We start from the raw sequence: 10390 nt of genomic DNA, 5'->3' as shown, positions 1-10390 counted from the left end.
TACATGATGTTATGGATTGTTGTTGTTCATCTAATTTTCCTCCGGGTTAGTAATGAAGTTGTTTATGAGATGAGCAAGATATAGCTGTCTTTGCATGATAAGCTTAGCAACGATAAAATGTTGCCATGTCATGAGTCGAGTCAGACACCGTGAAAGTATTACTGTGACGTTTTTATAGGAATGTTTTTCCCGCTTTAGTGAGACGTTAGTGAGATTTTAAGACTCTTTAAGACGATTATATCAGTTTCCATATCAGTGTATGTAAAGCTGGTAGTGGTTGCTATTCCCAGTAGAAGCCTAAAAAAAGCAAAGAGTGGGTGCTGTCATGGTTGCAGGCTATGGAACATGCATGTTGTTTAGGCTCCAGTGCCAAACGATGTGGGCGCAAGTGAGCAAAGAGAACTTTCTGTCTCCGCAAATAGATTTACACCCTTTAAATCATGTGGCGCAGGCCATGTCTGCAAACAGTCTCTCGTTGTCAAACCCAAATCCAAAAGCACAATTTACTGCACCTTTTTCACAGCAGACATTTCGACATGTCACAGCAGGAAAAGCACGTAATTACAAACAATAATAAATACTGCATCCCATTTAGTTTTGCTTCTGGTATTCACGCAAAACTGAGAAATTTGACATATATCATTTAGCTTTTGGTCTTTACTTTGCCTTTTTTCCCCATGTTGTTCCTTAATCTACCACTGTTCATGCTGAGGTACTACAGCCGGTATCTGGCCTGAGCAAACAGGAACACGCACACTCGTGCACACATTTCCCACAATCACAGTCGCACTGCTCAAAAGGCACTTTTTAAAATCTACAGTTAAGATTAAAATGCAGAAAATGTTAGCCGTGTATTCTTGGACAATGGTTGCTTTCATAAATGCATCCGAATGAACAAGCCATTTATCTCTGGTATAATTATCTTCAGCAGGCGGCGTGTAAAGACTCAGCTTGTCATTGATTGACCATTGACTGGCTGGATTCGCCCTTGTGGCAAATTGCTTTTCAAAAATGTGTCTTCTGCCTCCTTGCATTGATTTTAAAAGGGACAATGGGGAAGTCAATAACAAATCTAAGGTTTCACCACCACTGATTTAAACTGAGAATGAGTCACATAAAGAAGAGTTTCGCTGAAGTGCTTCGAGCTTAAATCTTGCAAGGTCAGTTTTTGTTACAGAATATTAGTCAGGAGAACATCTGTTGAGAATCGATCGAGGCTGGCAGCTGAATGCCGGCACAATCAGCAGACTACGGTGGTTTGCATGATGACAACAACAAGCAGAGCTGTATTTTTAAGACAATTGCAGAGCTTGACAAAGGTTGGGATAAATGCGGCTTATTTCCTTAAAAGATGTGTGTGGACTGGTTTTTGGAGCCTATATTTTTGTGTTAAGTTAGAGATGACTTTTTTCTTTACAAGTGTTTGTTTGGTTTCTCTACATGTTGAAGTGGTGTGCACGGGGCCGTATGAGGAAATGCAAGGAATGGATTTAACAGTGTCTTAACAGTGTCTAGCTATCAAGAGCTGATGAAATCTGCTGGAGACATAGTTGTTGTTTCAGCCGACAAAATAGACGATTGTGCACTCGAAATGAAAAGCCCACTGTTTTGAGAATTTTGAGTGATAAATTATTACTGTAAACTGTGCTGTGTGAACGGCTGACAGGCGCAGCAACAGTGTGAGGGGATTGGGGCTTAGCGAACGGTCAATTACTCTCTTCATAATGCGTCAGTGAACATCAGCCGGTCAAAAAAAGACGGTGTTTTGTGAATGAGATTTTGCATCTCCCAGATTAGATCCACTGGAGGATGAAGGGAGGAGATGGAAGTACCTGCCAGAATTTGTGTATGTGGACAGTAAAAGACCCTCTTTGTGATGTAACACGTGCACACTCCTATGCACGTATGCACACACACCCACACAACCATCCCCCCTCCCTTTGAATTGCCCGTGCAGTGGCCTTAAGAGGAGTTCTGTTGCCGGGTAATGAAGAGGAGGGAGGCGGCGAGGCAGGTGCTGCTGCCGGGGAACAGTGGGCCACTTGTGGCTCTTTTGAGTGTCTCTCCACACTCGTCCATCTCTCTGGTACCCCCTCCACAGTCACTTCATCTCACACGGTTTCACCCCCACCATCATCACAAACAGGTGTGAGTGTGATTCCTTGCCTCCTGCCTGTCAATTCTCCCACTCCTCTTCATCATTTTTCTTTTTTTAAACCTCTGCCTACAGAGTCTATCTATGGCTGAACACATCTGAATTCTGATTTGTTCATTTACATATGACACTGTATGAGCATCAGTCTAATTTCAATTCCTGGTCCGCAGGAGGTGTGCAACCTCGCTGTGCGACTCAGCCTCTGTTTGAATGCCACTTACATTGTTTATCCAGCCAGCCATGTTGTCGTGCCTGCTGCAGCTTGGCTGTTTGCTTGGAAGATGAGACACAACAAAGGAAAGAAAGCTGCACAATCTTTAAAAAATGGTTATGAATCAGTTTTTAGCCCTGAAGGTACACAGAGAGGATTCTGTGCAAACTAGAAATGATTCAGCATTACACAGACTCCAAACAGGATTCTTTCAGTGACTTCATTATATTCTTTATCTTTTTTTAACCGTCGTAGTCTGTCATTGTCAGTGTGAACAAAACCTGCTCTGCAGATGAGTCTCTCACCGCCATGACAATTCTCTCAAGGGTAATGGGCTCTGAAAGAGGTGATGAACTATTAAGAAGTGATCAAACTCCCATTTAGGACGTCAGTACAGCTCATTTTTCTGTGCTTTGTCTCACCACAGACGAGTGGCTCTGCCAAAACAAAACTTCAGATTTCAACTAGCACATGAGGTCTTCTTTTCTCTCTCAAAGAGAGACATTTTCACAAGTCAGCAAATCAATATCACGCCCGTTCTGTGAAGTAAGGGTCGGCCCGCGTGAAGTATTTATTCGAATATAATTTATATTTAATTGCCGACTTTCACACAATCAGTGTAAACACACAAGGCTCAGTAACAATGAACTATCCACCAATTACACCTACTGTGTCTGCTTATGCATAAATAATTCAATATCAAAGGAGGAATTTGACATTTTGGGAAAATGCCAAACTATTCCTTTAAAAAGTGGAGGAACATTAGTTCATCCTGAATATTTCGCCCCTGCTGTGTATCTTTACACCTGAGCAATGAAGTGTACAGTGTGTTGAGACTGATGAGCTGTACAAAGCATCTACCTGGGTCACCTGTCTTTCAAAGCAACTGAATGTCCCAGAATATTTTTGTAAAATTTATAATGCCTTATGAGAAAACACATTTCATGCGTTAATGATAATTTGTGCATGTAGGTGACATAGAAACACAACGTAATAAAAGGATGAGTCTTTTTTGCAGGTGCTGGGTAACAATAAGCTGCACAAACAGGTGAGGAAGACCATTTGTGGTGGAAATGTTGTCAAGTCGACAAGAAGCAGCGTGCTGGTGCTTTTTTTCCCGTTTTGTTAGAATAATCTGCCAAAGTTCGAACAGTTTGAGTTGTTTCCAGCAACAGATTTCTCGCTGGTTTGAAGTGGGCGGGGATTGGCTGGAAAAAAGGTGATGTCACATTTGCATGTGGATGCAGTCATGAGTCTGTTTGCTCATATGTGTCGCAGATAACTGAGAAAACAGGGTTTTAAGTCCTTTTCAGGACTGTATTTCCACTGGATTTGAAACAAAGGAAAGACCTACACCGTGACCATACCATTACTGTCCACATCTTTAAGATTTAAGCCACATGGCACGCCGCTCATGCTTCATCAGCCCTCCAGGATGTACAATTAAGGCCGCCCCATTCTCCAGCCTATACAATATTGTCTTGATTGTATTTTCACATGGCTTCCACTTGAGATGACTCACGCTACAGTAATTTGAAGGTCGTTTTTCCATTGAGGTGAAATGACAATTACCGGCATGACATAGCCTACAGAAAGCGCACGGCCGTGAACGCGAACCTCCAGTCGGAGTCGAGCGCAGCGAGGAGCAGGAGCAGCAGGACCAGGCGCAATCTATTTCTCATTCTCTTCTCATTGTTGACACACTGTCATTGCGGGGCCTTGCTGCCTAGCAACAAAATCCGGGCAGACGTTTTTCCAATCTTCTGTCAGGGGGAAGCTCCGCCCCTCGCCGTCCCTGGAGGAATGATTGAAAGGTCACTTCACTCCTTGCCTTGTCTGACAGCACACAGATTGTCTTTTCTGAGTGTGTTTATATGTTGAGGTGGGGGGGGGCACTTCACTGTGGGTACAAAACACTCAGTGATGAGTGGGAAGAGTGGCAGCAGTTTGCTCTCCACAGACCGATGATCGAAGCGTTGAAGGGGGGGGGGGGTTTGCTACCAGATCGATGATGCCACTCTTTCCTCATCACAGGCCGAATGTGACCCCCATCGGATTGCTCCATTGTTGTTCCTGGAGAGGTCAGAGGCCCTGCGGAGTGGTATTCAAGGAGAAGTCTGTTTCTTTTTCTTTGTTTTCTTGTTTGTTACAAACTGGGTCATAGTATTGTATTTTTGGCCAACTTTCATAACAGGTACGGGAAGGTTTTACTCACCCACTTCACGCTGAGATGTGGGCACAAGCTGACTGCTCCTGAAACAGCTTTACAGTGCAGCCCACGGGGGAAACCCACACGAGAGATCAGGCAGCTTTGGAGGGCAAATATAGAATCTGCACACAAAATAATTGTCATTATATATTACTGATGCTATGTTTCGGACTGTCATGGATTAATAAGCCCAAAACATAGTATCTAATTATAGAGACATGGAAAGACAAAGCCAACACCTCTGTCACGATCAGCAGATGGAGAGAGCAAAGACACCCAACCTCACAGCGGGGCGTTGCGCCCAGCTCGGGCAGCAAGGCAGCTCTCCTGCTACCATAAACCTCCACTTGATCACGTGTAAAGGCCCTCTTAAAAACCACTGGCTGCAACAAAAGGCAAGCATGAATTCATTCTCAGAGGATTGCAGAGGTTTTAAATTACAAAGTTTAACCATATTTCCTAAACCACGTATTTCAAAGACAGCATGAAGGTGAATCTTAAAGTTACAGATTAAAGAAAGGGGCAGCGCTCAGCAAATAATCGTATATGCGTGTAGCTAACAAAAAAACTAATTTTCTTTATAAATCTGGAACAGATTAACCCCCTGGAACAGAAATCTTGGAACAGGACTGGAATGACTCATTTGTTGTGAAAAGGATGAGGTGGAAATGAAAACAAAATGAGATGCATCTTTGTCTGCGGTGCACTGGTTTAATCTGACCCCCGTCATCAACAGCAGCGTGTTTGAATGTAGCAGTGAGGGTCATGTTTAAAGGAGAACAGGGGTGGGGCTGTGGAGGGGGGGGGGGGTCGAGGTGGAGAGCTACATGTTTACTGAAGGAGCTCTGCGATTGTGCGATAGGAGATGTGATGTGACCAAACCAACCTGCCGGCGGGGGAAAGCAGACTGATAAGGTGCTGCTCGGGAACTTAAGTCATGGACAATAATTTGCAGATATTACAGCAGATTATTAACCGACTATCGTCCAAAATCTTGTCCAACCACTTCACTGCACTGCCCTGCAAAAGCAGAGCGCAGTAACAACACAAGCAGTGAAGTTGAAAAAACCCCAGATTTAATTAATTAATTATTGCCATAGAATCCACACAATACCTAAAAAAATACAGATGCTGCACTCTGTGGCAATAGTCACATTTTTGGTCCTGAATCTTGGTCTAAATTTTGAAGAAGCGTATCTTTGGTGTACAGAGTGTAAAAGTGGCCTTTAAGTTACAAAAAGGAGGATGTGAACTTTGATGTGGACTTGAAAGACTTAACTTACGAATATCAAAACATGATAAAACGGCAAATAATGTAATCAGAATAAAGTAGCAAACAATGCATCGTTTTCAGTCACTATGATTAGTTTTGTGAATGTTGTGCCTTTTAATTCATTCTGTTCAGTAGGAGCAGCGAATGTTGTTTCTTCCCGACGTGCAAATGGTTGCACAACTTTTTATGCCATAAAAGTTAAATGCGTTGAAAGCATCTGGTCTTAACGGCGCTACTGGCACTATACAGGAAAGCTTAATAATGTATGAAAAACTATCAATTTTTAGCATTTGAAAAGTGAGAGACTTGCATCTTGACTTTCTTGTCCTCTTGCTACATCACCATTCAACGAGGTAGAACATGTTTTAATGTAACAGTTATTTTGTCTCAAAGGAAGCATCAGTGTTTTCTCCATCTCAAGATCCACTTTTCTCCTTTTCTTACCAGATCAATAAAGTTTCACGTACTTATCAAAGGAAGAACAAGACAGACACACAGCTGGAGGCAACCTTGAAAGCTGAGTCCCTCGGATGCATAATGGAAGAGAGCTAAAGGGCCCGTCTCTCATTAACATTCCCCATATTCACCTTCAACAATACATTCGCCTTGCTGCGAGTGGCAACTCTCAGCCGGGAGATGGATTTCCCTGTTCTCATGTCAGAATATTTTAATGTGTCATCAAAGAGGCAGCTCATTTCTGGCACAGCGAAACACTAAGCCCGAGCCAAACACTGGAACAAAAAGTCTGTCTGAGGGATAATATTAGCATACTGCCTCCGCGGTTTCATACGAGGACCAGTTCAGACAACACGTTATTGACTCTGAGGCAAGCTGAATGGTGCAGTGATTGTGGACCTTTGTGCCACTGGCATGAAATACAGATTGCAGCGCAGGCTGTGGATGCATGTAGTGTGTGAGAGAGGCAAGTCTCTTAAATCCTGGTTCTGTTTAAACACACCCCGGCTTATCAGGCCTGTATTCCTCAGAGCATCCAAGAAACAGGCTTTTTTCTCAGCCTGCACAAACTGCAGTTAACATTTTGACATTTTGGGAAACATGCTTGGCCTCCACCTTTAGCCAGAGTGAGATGAGGAGATCAATATTCACTCTTTGTGCTCCCAGAACAGAAATCAGTCCGGGGAGTTCAGCACAAAGACCAGGACCAAGGGGAAACACTTCAAAAATCACTTCACCGAAAGCAGAAAAATAAATTTCCCAACAACTCCTAATGGGTCTCATTCACATGCTGTATGTTGCTTAGTCAATGTCGGAAATCAAGACAGCATTTGCACCGTTTTCTCAGCCTACACCCCTGGGTGCAGTAAGTGTTCGCAGCCAATCAGAAGTCAAAATTATATTTCCTCGTCTGACTAAGATGGTAAAAAACATATTTCAAATCTTTTCAAATCCCGAACACTTCTGCCAGCTTTGGGCTGTGCCTTTTTGCTGAACATATCAATTACAAAATTAAAGGCAATAAAAATACACTTTTCTTTCTGGGTGAGATGGTAAACAAGCACATTTCACAAAATGTGGAATTGTTTTTTTTTTTTAACTCAAACGCACAAAAAGAGTACCACCGAGTCCCAACAGTGCTGGGCTGTGCACCAATTTTGGCATAGTGGCCAAAGTTGGAAGTGCAGGTCATGTGACATTACAAAATGTAAAAATGTTCACTATTGTGTATGTAGCCTGTTGCTTCTGAGTTCCCAACAAGAACAGTTCTACACATGGCAGACTACAATTAAAGCTCCTACAATCAATACTTTTATATTAACAATGGATCAAATGACAACGTGTAACATGAAGCAAAATCTGGCACATTAACATCATAATGATGCCAATTAATGTGCATTTTCTCCAATAATTAGATAAATGACAGGTCTATGAGTTGGGTAGTAGCTTTCAAAAGGAAGAATTAGTCTGATATAGTAAGATAGATATAAGATATAATGTTTTACTAAGTGAGCTCAGAGGTGTGTTTCCCCTTGCTTCCAGCCTTTATGCTAAGCCAAGCTAATTGTAACGGACAAACACAAGAGCGGTATCAATCTTCTCATGTCTCTGCAAGAATGCACATTTCTCAAAATGGCGGAGTATTTCTTTGATACATCCATGGGTAATAATAAAAAATGAAGGAAGTGACAGTTTTTCTTGGTTAATGTTTAAAAAAAACAAAAAAAAAAGAGCTCACCTAAGTCACAATGGCACACATCTCTCTGTGCGTCACAGTGTTCAGGATGAAACCAATCTGTGGTTAAGAGCCCCCATTAGCAGCTCTTCACCCTCCAGTTTCTCTGAACTGCTGCTACAGAGGCAGCACTTGTACTTCGATGCCACTGCTTCGCACCTCGTCGTCCACAGCCTGTGTGACTCATTTCCTCTGCAGAGGGTCTGAGCACTTCAGCCACACTTCAAAGACTTGCAGAAGCAGGTTGGTTGAAGCAGAGCCACGACCAATGCCACTGCACCGTCCGACAAGAGAGAGCACAAACTCAAATTCAACATGCTCGACTGTAAAATTGACAATTCAAATGCTGCTATCCTTGTTCTGACTTGTAATTAAGTGTGCATGTCATTTCCTGTCCTTGATTACTTGGAAAGTGGAGTCACCTTTCACAGAACCGGAGTGTCAGTCAGTCACCGCCTGAACCGCTGCCTCCGGCCGCACACCTGTTGTCTGAGACCGCAGGGGGGGGGCTCAAAGTGTGAGCAGTTTTAACAGGCCTGGCCCTCTTCCTGCCCAATCACTACCCTCACGACGACATGTGATCCAGCGGTGGCCAACAGCTGCACCGTGCTTTTGGCGCTGTCATGCCTTTAGATCTCCCCGCTTGTCCCGAATGCGTCATGGATGCAAAGAAATCTTCTTCCGAGTAAACACGCAAGTTTGAATAAACCTTCCTGGTGAGAATGCAGCCTGAGAAGACGAATTACTCAACAGTGAAAAAAAACCTGGTCGCCTTCTGGTCTGCAGGAGTGGACATTAACCTCCACACACAAGCTTAGTTCTCATTATAGAATAAAGTGTAGCTGAGAGAAAGAAGCTGCGCACATAAGTCATTTTGGGGGGGGAAAAAATGTGTTGTGAATTTAATGGAAAAATTCCAAGATATGAGCTACAGGTGCAGCTATCTTCCCCAGACGACATCTGTGATTTATTTCAGCCACAAAGCTACTGTTAAGACCCAGAAAAGTTGATGAGAAAAACAACTTTATTTCAGGTCTGCACCAGAATCACTCACTGTTGTAATGAGAAAGCATGTGGCAGGGTTAACGCCCACCCTGCAGATTGTGAGGTGGGCCAGTTGTCTCACTGCTGAGTGATTTGTTTCTCCAGCATGAATATGTGGCTGACTAACGCTGGCAAAAAGTGATATCTATACAGATGAGTTGTTTTATTTTTACTGAAATGCACAACAAACTGTAAAGTGTGCGAGGTGTACAGCTCCTGCCATTAAATACATATATTCTCACTTCAAATAACTACTTTCTAGCCATGAAGATTATTTAGTTTTTTATCTGCTGACAGTCTGAGATATCGGTCTCTGAGATAATGAACACACACATATAAAAACACACCAGAGTCCAAACAATTCACATTTAATGCCCTGGGCTTTATTGTCTTATTTTAGTGAGAGTTCTGTCACATTTTTTTTTTTTTTAGTCTTTTCAGCCTCCAGGTGGGACAAGTAAACCTCAAGGATATATCCTGCCATTGGACTGGGCATTCAGATTCTGACAAAGACGAGAAGCACTACTAAGTAATGCTGCCTTTGTGCCTAACTCTTCACAGAAGAGAGTACATAAAATTCCCCAAAGGAAGGCACCCAATACTTGTGGTTTTTGGCCTTGCAGCCGTCTGGAGATTCTTTTTTCAAAGAAAAAATGAAAATAAAGAAAAAGGGGAAGAGAGAGGAGAAAACTGCTGTTTTCCCACGACCCCTCCTTCCCCTCATTAGCATTTTTTGTTATTAAAAATTGGAATGATGAAACACGTACAGCGATTACTGCCCATTCACCTCCCTTATCACCTATGCATGAACAAGTAACAAATGAACAAAAGAATGAAGTCTTTCAATAAACGAAAAGCTTACAATCAAGTTTACCACAAGAACAAGAAAAAAAAAAAATACAAAAATAACTGAATTTTTGTTTTACAAAAATGTTTGTGGGATAAAACAAATATAAAAAGGGGACTCCGCTTGCATGAAAATGAAGAACAACCCCTTTAAAAACAAACAAAATACAAAAGCAGCATTGATATTTATCAAAACCATGAACAAAAACAAAAACGTCACAAAAAATAGTGCTTTAATCAGAAGCAGCAGAGGCTTCTGGGAAGAGACTTCATCCCTGTTTTGTTACTTGTGTTTGGGACAATGTTAATGGAAGCTCCCAGGAAGAGAGGAGCACCTCTCTTCAAGTGAACCGCAGCCACCCGCCAACACACCGCCTCCTCTTCATCCTCCTCCTCCTCCTGGCCTCACTGGTCTGTATGTACGTCACCATTGACTTTCACATGATCCACAGAGAGAAGCA

The sequence above is a fragment of the Enoplosus armatus genome, chromosome 21 (genome assembly GCF_043641665.1).
Source record: "Enoplosus armatus isolate fEnoArm2 chromosome 21, fEnoArm2.hap1, whole genome shotgun sequence".
NCBI lineage: Eukaryota > Metazoa > Chordata > Actinopteri > Centrarchiformes > Enoplosidae > Enoplosus > Enoplosus armatus.
This window is presented reverse-complemented; position numbering follows the sequence as displayed.